At 41.0% G+C, this 12,462-nt stretch overlaps 1 protein-coding gene across 2 annotated transcripts in view; it reads right to left on the bottom strand.

The window, feature by feature from the left end:
• APC (APC regulator of WNT signaling pathway) overlaps positions 1 to 10,939 on the bottom strand; it is an 87,295-nt gene extending 76,356 nt beyond the window's left edge. Inside the window, exon 1 of one of the 2 annotated variants that reach the window (XM_079331157.1) lies at positions 10,890 to 10,939. The gene's annotated coding sequence lies outside the window, so the exon portion shown is untranslated. Of the gene's footprint in view, positions 1 to 3,690; positions 3,712 to 10,889 lie in introns of those variants that run through there. The other variant, XM_079331158.1, reaches the window with a different exon arrangement.
• Positions 10,940 to 12,462: the final 1,523 nt, after the last annotated feature.

Raw genomic sequence — 12,462 nt, 5'->3', positions numbered from 1 at the left:
TGATGTAATTTCTCCCCAAAAACATGTTCAGTACATCAGATTTCTAATTAGTCATTAACATATATAACAATACATAAAAACAAATAAGCTATATTTGGGATGAAAGAAAAATCACAGTAGCAAGTACCCTTTTCCATTTTGCATTTCTAATTTAGACCTGTAGTTTTCACTTAACTAACAAAACAAAATGTAGAAAAATGCTAGAGCAAATGCTAGAAACCATTTGCATATATTCTGTAAGGTTTTTTTCTTTGCGTTTGTGGAAACGGAGTCACTGCTCCACTAAATGGGCTAAAATTAGAGTCCTATACAATGACAAGCTTGTAGTTGAACAATATGAATACCATGGAACAAAATCCTAATACAGTAATTGTGCTGAAATACAGAGAAGGAAGACAGGTACCAAGAATGATTAAAGAAACAGGTATATAAAGAAACTGGGAAGTATTCAGTTGTCCTTAATTCTGGTACTGATAAAGTCTGTAGACAATTTTTTTAGTATACTGTCTTATTTTTAAAAATCAGTCCAGCTTTATGTTAAAAAGCAACTGTGTGGAAGGACATATGATCATATTTTGGACTTGCTAAGCTTGGAATTTCATGTATTTCAGCACAACCTGCTGACACTATCTTCTCAGCAACAACAGGTGACAATTGCAGCATCAGTGTTACTGGCACTGAAGCTTTTACTCCAAAACTGCTGACAAATATGCTTTTGATACCAGAAGTAAGTAAAATGTAACATAATCAGCATTTTTAAAAATTGGTCTGGACCCTGGTGTATAGTGGGTGCTATACAGCAACTATTTTTGTTGTACAGCACAAGCTGATTGCCAACAATTTTACCCAAACTTCATTCCACACCTAAGCCTTTCATGACTAATACAGAGTAATCAAGGAGACTTTACTTGAGCCCTTGGATTGCAAATTCTGTGGGAAACAGATTAGAAAGAGTAGCAATCTTAAATGTAGATCTTTCTGAGCACAAAATACAGATGTTGCAAACAATCTCAGTGAGAGGAGGCATGCATTTAACTCCAGACATCCCATTATTCAAGGCATATACAGCATGTTCTTTGAAGAATATCTAACTCAATTACCTGCATCTCTCCTTCCATAACACAGCTGAATTCCAAAAAAACAAAAAAACCCCAAAACCTGTTAAAAAAAAAAAAAAGTATTGAGGAGCTCAAGTTACTTTGATCTAGTATCCCTTCTACTATAGTAGAAGAAGCACAGCTACTTGGCCCTTTACAACCTATGCTTTGCACATCATAAATAGGAATTTTTCGTTCAAAGAACCTCTAAACATGAGGATAAGAGACATTCTTTCCTTTGCACAAGCAATAGGGGCACTGGAAGGGCACTAGTGCAGGCCTGAAAGTACAAACTTTCCTTTCAAAATGAAAGCTGATTTCCCTTTGTCATGAAAATGAAGTGTCTACTTCTGTACTTGAAGCTTTTACTGAACAGCAAAATGGTGAGATGGCCAGTATTTTCACTGAAATAAGCAAGTTGCTACAGAATACCAAAATTTCAAACTCAGAACTACATCCACTACAGGAAAAGTATTCTTCAATAAATAGGTAAGAGCAGTGTAAAGGTCACTCACTTGGACCCTTAAAAGACAGTAAGTAGACTTTTCACAATGTTTCAAAGTGTTGGGCACTAGAACACATCATTTAATTGCATGAAAAAGTTAACAAATGAAAGCATGCCAAATATCTGATCCTAAGAACAAGCTTACATTTTCTCCAATAGTAGAGATCAACATGACCAACCATCCAGATCACTGTGATTACCAAAGGACTTTGTGACACACAAAAACATACTTTCAAATGTGTATTTCCAAAACACATCAAATATTAGGATGGTGTTTTGGAAACATGTAACCATGGAAAAAACACATGAAATCTGAGCAGCACTAACCAAGATGGACAGTAGCAGTATGATACTAAGATGCCAGCAACTTGAGACAAAGTGGAAGTTCTTTGCAACACTTGCATCTGAATTTAGAACTACAAAGACAGCACTGCTATGACCTGTGTCCAAGAGCAACAGCTGAGGAACTCAGTATTTTTTTTTCAGACACATTTTGTTCACATAAAATGCAACTTAATAAATCTAAGAGCTTGTTAGATCAAACTACTTCACTCCATTTCCAAAAGAAATGTCTTGTTTCATAGCTTGATGAAGCTTAGCCTGTTCCAAGAGACATTATGAAAGCAGTAGAGGTAACTGGTAATGATTAAAATGACAACCAACACTGCTGCAGCCAAAAAACTTGCACTACCCAATATCCTCTTCACAGATCATTCAAGCAGGAAAGGAATGGATTGCAATACTAAACTGAATCAAAGAAATTAGGCAATTTTTACTCCACTTTGTTTTAATAAAGAGGAATTTAAAATGTTTCAACTATCAGTGATAACAATGTTTCAATGGTTCCATTAGAATGAAAATAATCTGTTACTACACCACGCTAGTAGAAGAAACATTGACCACCTATGAAGATACAAGCAGCATGACTGCTTCTTGTGGAACATGAACATCCTGCTCAAATTCTTATACCACAGCCTCACAAAACACTGTTCCAATAGCCAGTGAATTGCATGACAGTCTTGTTACCATGTCGGTTTCCAAACAAAATCACATTTTTTTTTAAAAAGAGTCTATGTAGCAGTGGGGGGAAATGTTGGAAAATTCTTATAATCTTTATACAAGTGTTTGATCCCAAAGACTAATGCAGAGTTATGTAAAATACAGTACTTAGTTAATGATAAAACTTTCCCAATAATTTATCTAATTAATGGTTTAAAATAACTTTTCTAATTTATTGCTTTAATTTATCAAAACTAGTGTAAATTTCCTCTCTGTCATCATTTAGCAAGCATTTAGCAAGCTTTGTCACTGCCTGATGTGTTGGGAATAGAGTTTGGGAAAATTACTTAAACTTTTCTAAACCAATTCCAACCAACCTGGATAAGTTTCATTGATCTCAGACCTAGGAGAAGGTTAACAAAGCCTGTGAGAGATCTGTTGCTGAAACTGGACACAAGGAATGCAGGATTTATTGACCACAAGTACATTTTGAAGAAATAAGAAAGTAACAAAGAAAATTCATCAAATCCCATCTATCTGTGATAAAGATCATAAAACAAGTGAAAATGTGGGCTAATTAGGATGAGAAACAAGAAGTCAACAACCAACAGAAGACAGAATACTAATTAATGTATTTATAGACAATTTATAGACAATTAAAATTAATTTTTTGCTGCAATATGTAGTGAAAATTCTGCCAGTGGGTGTGGATGTTGGGTGGAGCTATCCCCATGCACTCAGCAAACTGAGTAATGCTGACTTCCTATCCTAACAAATTGGTTGGAGAGTTCATTTCGATGACAAGTTCGAAACAAAACATACTTCTAAAAGATTACAAACTAAACCAGTGTACTCTCCAAGCTACTAAATTCCAATGTCCCAAAGTAGGTATCAACACGGTATATTTCCTTCCCATTCCATTCTACATATACTCCCAAACATAGTCAAATAAAGGTTAACTAACGTTAACTATGCAGCAGGACTTCTCAAAATGTATGTTCAGAATATAAATAGTCTGTACAATAAAAAATAGTTCACACTATTGGTGAAAAAAATATTATCCTCTTGCATAACAAGGAGCTGGCATACCTGTGAATAAAGCCATTTTGATAGGCAGTCCTCTGTAACAGCATATACAACTGCTTTTTAACAGATTGTGTAAGCTTGATCTTCAGGTCTGCCAGCAATAACTACATCTTCCCCTTCTCCTCCCTGCAAACAAAAACACTGAAATGGAGGTCTAGCTATAAACTTACCTCAATTTTACCTTTCTCTGCAGCACTAACCTTTTTGTAGCTATATGTTGTAATCAAGAGAAACCAAGGACTGGCATGAAAAGCAGTATTACTTCACCAAACTCCACCACTTGGCAAATGAAACATTTCTGAGAATTGAGATCAGTTTCAAGCAAGAGTTTTCTATGCACACTGAGAAAAAACTATCTATGGCAATCAGGAAAACCATCTTTATAATTACTTGTCTAATGAACTGTAGAGAAGGAAAGAATCTACAACCCTATCCCAACTGAGAAGGACACAAACTTATTACGAAGTTACTTATTAAAAACTATTAACTATAAAACCCAAAAGCAAGAAACACTTGTCACAACAGAGATCTCTGCACACTACATGCCATGTTTCTTTGTTTCTAGTCACACACTGGAATGTCCATGATATTATTCCAACACAAAGCCACAAGTCATATAACAAGCAGATTGGCCAAATTTTTATAATAATTCTAATGTAGTAACACTTTGCTCCTATCACTCTGAAGTTTATTCTGTTTCTTCAAGCACAACACAAGTAGCAACATGGAATATAGATCCATTCTGTATATATCTGAAGATGAAGCCTGTGACCAAAGATGTTCACACAACTCTTGCACAGACAAGTCTTGCAAGACACTGGTGGGTAATATCCACTGAAGTTATAGGGATATATTTAATGTCACAGTACATTTTATTTTCATCTCTATGTTTGAACCTCATTTCTTATTTCTATAACCAAGTATGTATTATATATTTATTCACATTCTTACCTTTCCATATTCCCTGAAACAGTTACAAAATAATATACACTAAAATAAAAAACTCCAAAACCAAACAATTCACACATTAGAAGACAAATCAAAATAAGCAGCAGGAATCCACTTCAGCACATACAATGACAGTCAGAAGTTCTATCCTGACATGCTTACCCAGGCATACATTTTTTTAGGATCAAAGAATCATTTAGGTTGGAAAAGACCCTGAAGACCATCAACACCAATAACACTGCCAAGCCACCACTAAACTGTGTCTCTAAATGCCACAACTACAGGTCTTTTAAGTACCTCTAGAGACTTAAAATGATAACCTTTTTTGCCACTTTGTGATATTCCATCACTCCCTGGCAGCCTGCTCCAATGCTTGACAACCCTTTTGGTGAAGAATTTTTCCTTGATATCAAACCTAATCTCCCCTGATGTAACTTGTGATTGTTTCCTCTTGTCCTATGATTTGTTACTGGGCAGATATCTCCACCCCACTACAACTTCCTCTCAGGCAGTTGTAGGGAGCAATACAGTTCCCACTGAGCCTCTTTTTCTCCAGGCTACACACCCTCAGTTTCCTCAGCCACTCCTAATTTGACTCACACTCCAGCCCCTCCCCAGCTCCCTTGCCCTTCTCTGGACACGCTCCAGCCCCTCAATGTCTTTCTGCTCCACAGGGGCCCACAAGTGGACACAGCACTGGAGCAGCAGCTGCAGCACTGCCCAGCACAGGGCACAGCTCACTGCCCTGCTCCTGCTGCCCCATATTGCTGACACACGCCACTGTGCCCTTGGCCTTCTTGGCCACCTGGACACACGCTGCCTCATGTTCAGCTGCTGTTGATCAGCACCCCCAGGTCCTTTTCCCACAGGGCAGTTTTCCAGCCACTTTTCCCCCAGTAGAGCTGAAAGGGTTGGTGTGACCCAAGGCTGACTGTGCACTTGCTCTTTTCAAACCTCAGGCCATTGGCCTCACCTGCTGATCCAGCCTGTTCTCATCCCTCTGCAGATCTTTCTGACTCTCTGGCAGATCACCACTCCCACCCAGCTTAGCGCTGTCTGCAGATGGACTGAGGGAACACCCCATTAAACAGGACTGGTCCCAACACTGGACCCTGGGGAACTCCACCGGTTGGTGCCCAGCCACCAGCTGGATGTAACTCCCTTCACTACCACTCCTAGGGTCCAGATGTCAAGACAGCTTTCCACTCCTGATGCAGCACCTGTCCAAGCCATGAGCAGCCAGTTTCTCCAGGAGAATACTGTGGGAGACAGTGCCAAAGGCTTTACTAGAGTCCAGGCAGATAATATCCACAGCCTTCCCCTCATCCACTAAGCAGGTTACATTGTCACAGAGACCAGGTTGGTGAAGCCAGACCTGCCTTTCATAAATCCATACCAGGATCCCAGGCAGGTTGGGCCTGATTCCCCTGGTCATCCTGAATGTGCCCTAGGATGGCACTCAGCACAATCTGTTCCATGGCCTGCTCTGGCACTGAGGTCAGGTTGGCAGACCTGAAACAGCAGTCACCTCACTATCTACACAGAGTCCTCAATCCACAAACTCCAGTACAATCTGTAACACAACAAGCCACTGGGGGCTTGAGGGAAATGCTTCTCATTCATCAGTTGAATTTCAACTTATAGTGTGCAAATAAATTTAAATCTTACTCCAAGAAGTAGCAAAGCACAACCAAATACTATATTGAGTTTTATGACTTCCTTCACTTAAAGTGAGAAACAATGAGACAAAGTAATTGTAACTGAGTAATACATCTAAATTTCTGTTAAAAAATTGTGTTAAATTAGAATTTTTAGTACTATCCTATAACAAAAATTATTGCTGAGTTCTGAAGAGATTCTTGGCTGAGGTTCTTTAAATAGAAGAACAGCAGCAATCTGGACTCTCCATAGCAGGAGTTTCAGAGAAGGGAAAAAGCTCATGTGATCCTGAGAACCTTTTTCCATTAATAAAGGGAAAGCCAACTCACACAATTTATGCTTTCATGATTCCTTTGCACTCTTGTCACACAACAATGAGAAGTCCTAGTTTCCTTCCAGTTCCTTCCACATGCCAGTTACTACAAAAAAAGGCCAATCTACTAACAGCCAAACTCAGCTTTGTGAAACTCAGCACATTTCACAATCTATTTAAAGCAGCCAACAATCATACCATTAACAGCACAAATAAGAGCTTTTTATTGATATCTGATCTCCAGAAAAATAAGCAACCTTCACTCCAAGAATTTAACCTATGTGTGAAAAGCTAAGTCTTAAGTAATGTTTGACTAAGTCACCAGAATTCTATTATAGGGTAATAATTTAAAGTTTGTAGCTTAAAAGAAATCACTGCATTAAGATAGGCATCAGTATACTATTTTGCATAGCCTAAATTCTTCTTATTTTGAAAATACAGGCTACATGAATAATGTATCTGCTTGCATTACAGATTAATATCATACCACCTTATGGTTAAAATGCACCCCTGAAGAATACTACACTTATGAAAGCCGTATCAAAATGCTATTGATAATTAAACTTCAATGTTTTAGTTTAATATTTCCATAGAGAAATCAAACTGCTTGTCCACTAATACAACTATATTTACTTATTCAGAAGACAGTCTTATCTACTGAGTTTTACTTCTTATCTTCCGAAAATCCATGTGGAAGAAATGGCAAAATGAATTCTCTCTGATCTCAAAAAGCATTAATGTTTCTAAAATTTCTTATTTCCACTAGAGATAACTAATATTTAATAAAGAACAACTGCTTTAAGACACAAATGAACACAGTCATGAACCCAATCAATCTTTGGCAGTCGGTTCAAATTAGCATATACTATCTTTGTGACCATGACCAGTAAGCAGTATCAGAGGTACTGTTACAGCAGCACATGGAGATACCAAATCCAAACAAGTAGTTACCTTTTTAACCTTTCTTCCAGCCACATACCTCTCCCCTATCCTTCACTACCCCTGTTAAACTGAGGGACAATATTGAGCAAATGCTGACTGCCCAGTAGCTTTATCACCCAGATACAACTGATACAACTGAATACTGCCTTTCAACTAAAAATCACACAACTCACATTCTATGACAGCACACCATGATTTGCTGTTGAAATAATCATCACAGTTATTTTTAACACTATTTTAACCAAAGTCATAATTCAAGTTGATTAAAATCAAAATCCCAGTAGTGAGGTATTGAAACTTTTTTAATTGGCTATGTCAATCTGAAGGGTGTCAAAGGTGTGGCTATGAAATAATAGGGGTTTTGCTTTGCAAATACTGGTAAAAAAAGGATTATGAAAATAATATGAGCTTGAACAGCTAACAATTAGAAGATGCACTTAAAAATCAGTTGCAACTACTTCTCACCTAAGTTCACATATTTTTTAGTATGTTTAGTACACACATTTTAAAACCTACAAAGAAAACTTCTGAATACACTTCAATGATCATAATATAATTCTGATGCACTTTTTTCCTTTAACATTTGTAATATTGATACTTCCATTAAAACATGAAATGTTAAGAAGCCTGTATTTTATTAACCAAGTTCATTACCTACATAATTTCAGTTCATTGAACAATTGCTTATTCCATCAATATCCTGTAAGTTACTAAAACCATACTGTGAAAACATGGTAACTTGATATAAAAAGACTACATATTGCTTTGTAATATCTAAATAATGCTGTTACAACTAAAAGAAGAATATGAGGCACAACAAAAAGCCCAAACTATTCTTACACTGAGTCTCCCAGAGGTGTGAGAGAAGATTACAGAATTAACAGATTTCTACTGTACAATGCTATGGAACAACTTCTGAGCAGTTGTAGAAGTAGAGACAAGATACATACTATCCCAATTCAGTGGTGTGTTTTCACTTCCCACTCTCAGGATGCATAAGGGCAGAAGGGACACAGTAGCTCATCTGGTCCCACCTGTACTCAAGTAGGGTCATCCTAGAGCACATTACTCAGGATTGTCTCCAGGCCCTGGAATCTCCAGAGAGGGAGAGTCCACAACCACTCTAGCAAATCTGTTCCAGTGTCTGATCATCTGCACAGTAAAGAAGTTCCTCCTCATATTCTGGTGCATCAGTTTCTGCCCATTCCTCTTCTCCTACCGCTCAGGACCATGGAGAAGAGTTTGGCTCTATTCTCTTGCCACCCTGCCTTACAGACATGGATGTGATTTTGGTCTTTTCTTCTGATGAAACAGGCCCTGCTCCCTCAGCCTTTCCTCCATGGTATTTCATGCACTCGTGATACTTCAGAACAGCTTGCTAATACTTCCAAAAGCACGCATCTAACGCCCATGTGAATAACTCTGTTTATTGTTACTGAGCTGCTTGAAACACACTACAGATGTTAACTATTAAAAAATGAATTCAACCCAATTTTGCTTGTGCAGAAAGAAAGAATTTTCAGAGTTCAGCCACGATAAAGTAAGCCAAATCAAAATCTTCTTTCTCAATCATGATGGGGTTCAGGAAGATTTATTGTTAACTAAGCTGTTTAGTTTTAAACACAATGATAGAGAGAGATACAACTGCCTTACTCTAGAGGTTATCTAGATAGAAAAGATACTAAGAATAATCTAAAAGAATTTATGAAAAGTAAAAGTAAAAATGTAAAATTATGAAAAGTAAAAAACCCCTCAGTTTTAGATATAAAATATATCTATTTGTGTATTAAGCATACTGAACACACTGCAAATACAAAATACAGGTGTTTGTTAGTGTCAGCAGCCACTAGTTTTGCATTAATACAAACCAAAACAGCATCAGAAACTCATTCCATACATGGCATAGCACACTGCTAGTGGTATTTGTTCTATGCTCTAAAAAATCTGTATTTATGATGCCAGTAACATGGGGAATATTTTGTGCAATAGATGTCTGACATACCTGAGCTTAGGTTTCATTGCATGGGGAAGGTGCATAAACAAGGCAGGCTGTAATACATGTTTTATGCTCAGCAGAGTTTCTGTATTTCTATATTCTGTATTTTTTAGAAATAAAAAATAATAATTCAGTAACTATATCATCACATGGTTGTCCACAATATTTTTTCTCCTTTATGCAACCAAGTACATCTGCACCTTTAATCAAATATTATAGTTTTTTAACACCTAAAACATCTAAGGAGAGCAAGTACTTGCAAGGCATTTGTTCAACGGGCACAACTACACTATAAATAGTCTTCAGTGTATCTAAAGGGAAAAAACATATCAAGGAAGTAGAAGCTGAAGCATAACAATAATCTCATGACATACACTTTAAGATTTCTTGAGTGCTTAGGATTGCATGAACCCATCTTGCATACAGGTTTTTTCAAAGCCAGTTTAAAAATGTAGTATTACAGCACCTGCAGAGGAAAAAGTTCAGTTTCTCTACATTTCAATTAATGAATTAATCTCACTTGAGAATTGGGATAGCCTCAACATACCAAAATGTGGTATCTCCTCTTGTTCAATCAGTAGATGATAGAAGCAAGTACATGAAAACAGATATCTGCAGAACTACATTTTATTTTTTCAGAAAGTTCTAAGTTTCTGTGACAGCCTTACCAAAAGTCTTGTCTCACATCTCTACAGGTGAGCACCTTATACTGCTTATAGCTGAGGGGGAGGACACACAGCAAACAAGTCAGTGAGATAGTTTAGCACACCTGCATCTTCCTTCTTCCGCACTTACTCAATGAAACTTGATGTTTACAGAAATCTGAACTATTTTGCTTTACATACAGTGAATTCAGAAGCTGTGAATAGCTGCAAAGGCTAAAATTACTACAGAATTGGAGGCTGTGGTCACAGACACCTGTACACACCCACCCTACATCACTGGAGGTCAGAGGGCACATAATAACAGAAGAAACAAAGCCTCCTGACACAGAGTTTTAAGGTTAATGACATGTTTAATAGTGGAGTTTTAAACTAAGGTTTTGCAGGTCAAGGCCTTCAAATATCTTTTCACAAGAGACAGTGGCTCAGCTCTTCCTAAGACATATCCCTCCTATCCCAGCTATGGAGCACCTGAATGCTTTCAGACTTATTCTGAAGGACCAAACCACTAAGTGACGTCAAATTGCACTGCGCTGCCGCAAAATAAATTAAAAAAAAAAAAAAAAGAAAAAAAAAAAAAGAAAAAAAAAAAGAGAGCAAAGCGGCTGCACGGGCTTTGAGTGACACACACTGGACCGGACAGGGGCAGCGCCCCGAGGGCTCATCCCTGTCCGGCACTCACCTGTTCGCCTTCCTCTGTCCCCGCCAGCGCCGCCGCGGCTCCTCCGCCGGGCCGCAGAGCTGCTCCCGACCCCGAGGCGGTGAGGGGCGCCGGGCAGCCGCGCATACAGGGCAGCCCCGCTCCCTCCTCACCGGCTCCCCGCGCCGGCTCCCCGGCTCTTCATCCCCGCCGTGGAGCTCCGGGACACACCCGGGCGCCTCCTCCCCTGCCGCTGTCCCTGCCCGGCAGCCGCCCCCCTTCAGCCGCGGCACCGGAGCCGCGTCCTCCCCCCGTCCCTCACTCGCCGCCCCCGGCCGGTGTCCCCGCGGCCGCCATCTTGTCCGGGAGGGGAAAGGGGCGCGCGCAGGCGCGGCCGCGGCGATCCCGGGCCCGCAGCGTCGGCCGCGCGCACGCGCGGGGGCGCGCTCCGCCTCGCCCCGTGAGCGCGCACCTGCCGCGGCGCGCGGATGGCGCGGGGGATTCGTCCGGCACCCGGGAGCGGGCGCTCGGAGCCGGTCACTCCGGGTCAGTCACCTGCTGCCGGTCGGTCACTCAGGGTCAGACACCTGCCGAGGATCGGTCAGACAGGGTCAGTCACCCCTGGAGGGTCAGTCAGCTGGAGTTCATCACCCTCACGGGGCCCGTCGCCTCGAGGAGGATCGGTCACCCGGGGCCCGTCACCCACAGAGCGTCGGTCAGCCGGGGTTGGTCACCCTCGGAGGGTCGGTCACCGGGGCCGCTCACTCGGGGTCGGTCTCCCGAGGCTGCGGGCAGGCACGGTCCGAGCGGCGGGCGCGGAGAGCAGCAAGCACAGTCCCTGCTGAGGGGCGGGCAGCTCTCGGGTGTGGGAGGGAGCGATACCCGGGGAAAGCTCAGAGTGCCCACGGGCGCTGCGGGAGTTGAGGGAAAGCACGGGACGGACCCTCACCAAGCAGGCAGTCGGGCAGTTTGCCTTCTAAAGATCACAGAGTCACGGGATGGGCAAGGTCGGAAGATAACACAGCAGCTCGTCTGGTCCCACCTCCCTGCTCAAGAAGGGCCGCCCGAGTGGCACAGAAGTGCGTACAGACCGTTCTGCAGTATCTCCAGCGAGGGAGACTCCGTAAGCTCTCTGGGCAGCCTGTCACTCGTCACACGTGGATAAAATCTTCCCAGCCAGCCCCTGTTTGTCCGTGTGCTCAGTGAGCTTTGCCACAAGTGGTTCAGTTCACAATGCACAAGGTCAGCCTCTTCCGTTTCTCCCTCTCAAGGTGGGCTCAGTCTAACTGGGCTTCTGTAAAACTCTTGATACTGTCCCCCACGACATTCTTATGTCTAAAATGGAGAGATTTGATCGTGATGAATGGACTTTGGGATGGAGAAGGAAGTGCCTGGGTGATCACATCCAAGGAGTTACAGTGAACGACTCAATGTCCAAGTGGAAACCAATAATGAGGGTGCCTCTCAAGGGACTAATCTTTTTAATGGCTTTGTCAATGACAGATACAGTTGGAGTGAGTACACCCTCAGCAAGTGGATAGATGACATCAAGATGAGTGATGAAGTTGACCTGCTTGAGAGCTGGGATGTCATGTGAGCAGACCTTGACAAGCTT

This window comes from Erithacus rubecula, assembly GCF_903797595.1.
Source record: "Erithacus rubecula genome assembly, contig: SUPER_Z_unloc_2, whole genome shotgun sequence".
Taxonomy (NCBI): Eukaryota; Metazoa; Chordata; class Aves; order Passeriformes; family Muscicapidae; genus Erithacus; species Erithacus rubecula.
The sequence above is the reverse complement of the archived record's forward strand: the minus strand, read 5'-3'. Positions and strand labels throughout refer to the sequence as shown.